Source organism: Otolemur garnettii, unplaced genomic scaffold, assembly GCF_000181295.1.
Source record: "Otolemur garnettii isolate 467f Iridium unplaced genomic scaffold, OtoGar3 scaffold00285, whole genome shotgun sequence".
Lineage (NCBI taxonomy): Eukaryota > Metazoa > Chordata > Mammalia > Primates > Galagidae > Otolemur > Otolemur garnettii.
In genome coordinates, this window is record NW_003852680.1 from 25657 (window position 1) to 28461 (window position 2805).

The following is a 2805-nucleotide window of genomic DNA, read 5'->3' on the forward strand; positions in this document are numbered from 1 at the left end:
CACTGTACCCCAGAAGTGCATTAATGTACATAGTTACCATTCAATAAAAAAAAAAAAAAAGTGATAGTAGAGGCAGAATTGAGGTATTGTTGGAGAGAAATAATTAAAGGTTGTTTGATTTTGTAGTACTGTTACCAGATAATGGAGAACGTAGGGTCTGAAGATTAGTATTAAAAGTAAAGTCATTAGAGGCCCTAAGAGAGGCGTTAACCAAGAGAACCATGGCCACACATGGCAAACACTGTTCACAGTTTTGATTAGGGTTTCCAGCATTAGTAAAGGATGGACCAGCTCGCTTTGGGCTAGGCTGTGGCAACTTTATACTATGACGAGAGAAGTATAAAGAGGAGGAAAATGATGATAAGAAGCCATATGTACCACAGCATATTATTACAGCTCATGCTTTTGAGGCTTTTGTTGGGTGACTCAGAGTCTATTGTCTGTGATTGGCTGGGAGTAATAGGTTGGTGAATATTTTAGGAAGTTTGTGGTCAGAGGAAGGAGGTTTTCTTGGAGCATAGACGAGCTGATATGTAAGTTAATAACGAGGCAAGCTGAATATGTCTTTTATCTCTCTACCTCATTTTTAAAATTCATTTTCAACATTTAACCTCAAATTAGTGAAGTCACAGACAGTGAGTTTTGTTTCAACATCAGTAACTGGGCCAGTAGTGCCTTACCAAACCCTGATAAAAAAGCCAAGCACAACCTCATTCGAGATTCTCCAGTTTGTCAATGTCCCGTGGGTATCATCACCCATTGTTATGGAAGTAAATAAGCACTAACAAGAGGACCCCATTGAAAGAAGACAAACAAAACACTGTCTGGATGATTCACAGACCCTGCCTTATTATGTACCTGTACTTCAGCAGATTTTAGTGGATCTTTTCATAGTAATAAGCCTTAACTTGTGAGTATAAAGAATTTTCTACATCAATTCTTTTTAGGAATACTGAACCTGACAGTGGTCTTGGGGAACCCCAAGCTTGCAGTTTGGTATCAGAATTATTATGGTCCTGAGGACACTTAAACCTCGTACAGCAAAAAACATGAAGATAAACACACTGAGGCATACCATAAGTGAATTGCAACATCCCAGAAAATAAAACTGTAACAGAAATCCAGGTAAATAAAGACCACTGGAAATAGTAAATATGTGAATAAATATATATTTTGCTGGGTTTTTTTTTTTTTTTGAGACAGAGCCTCAAGCTATCCCCCTGGATAGAGTGCTGTGGCATCACAGCTCACAGCAACCTCCAACTCCCGGGCTCAAGCAAGTCTCCTGCCTCAGCCTCCCAAATAGCTGGGACCACAGGTGCCTGCCAAAACGCCAGGCTATTTTTTGGTTGCAGCCATCATTGTTCTGGCGGGACTGGGCTGGATTCGAACCTGCCACCTTAGGTGTATGTGGCTGGCACCTTAGCCACTTGAGCCACAGGCACTGAGCCTATTTTGCTGTTATTTTCAAACTCTTTAAAAATCATTGCTCATTTGAAGCATAATAGTAATGTGGGGTTTATAACATGTAAAAATAAAATATAGTATGATAAACATGTCAGAGAAGCTGGGAAGAGATAAATGGAAGTACATTATAAAGTTTCTATATAAGAGGTAGAATACCAGTTGAAGCTGGTCATAGATGAATTCTGTGAAACATGAAACAGCTATCAAAACAGTTACAACTCATCAGCCAACAAAGGAGTTCACAATGTCATACAAAATCAGAAGGTACATTACGCTCACTCTGGCATGTAGGCCACTATTTGCGTATTTTTGTTTTCTATGAATAACTTCCTATGGAAAAAAAATGGCACAGTAAAAAAGAAGAGCCTTCAGACATGTGAAACAGAAAATATAGTTGTGATACAGACAGGAGGGGTTAAGTAGAGATAATAGATTTTAGCAGTCAGTCCAGAAAGTACCAGCCCTGTACTATGAAAAATGGAGGCATTTACTGAAGATACAAAATACAAGAGACAGTGTACACAGGACATTAACACCCCAACCCCTTCAAAATAGGCACCTTGGGACTTCAACACTGTTCTCCCAACATTTCTTCCATTGTTCAGAACACTCTGCAAAACTGTGTTGGAAGCACCATCAGCTGCTTTATCATATTTTCCTAAATATTATTTACGGTCTGAAATCTCTTCCCTTAAAAGGTGACTTTAGTTTTGGGAAAGCTGCCTTATCATATTCTTCTGAATGTATGGTCTGAAATCTCTTTCCTCAAAAAAGTTATTTTTATTTTGGGAAAATCCATAAGTTGCAGGACCCCAAATCAAAGCTGTAGAGAGGAGTGCTGACTCACCTGGGTGATTTGCTGCACTGCCAAAAAAACTATACCCAAGATGAACCGGCAAAAGCACTGTTGTGATGGAGCTACAAATCACCAGTCACCCAAATCATCCTGGCCTGCAGGAGCATACTTATTATGGATATCACCTTCCTAATCAAAACAAAACAAAAAATACAGGTATGGGCGGCACCTATGGCTCAGTAGGTAGGGTGCTGGCCCCATATACCAGACCCTGGCCAGCTAAAACAGCAGTGACAATTGCAACAGAAAAATAGCCAGGCATTGTAGTGAGCGCCTGTAGTCCCAGCTACTCGGGAGGCTGAGGCAAGAGAATTGCCGAAGCCCAAGAGCTGGAGGTTGCTGTGAGCTGTGATGTCACAGCACACTACCGAGAGTGACAAAGTGAAATTCTGTCTCTAAAAAACAAAACAAAACCAAAAAAAACAAGTAGCAAGGTCCTAAACTTGCTACTCTGCTGCATCTTCTTCATGTGTGGAGAACCA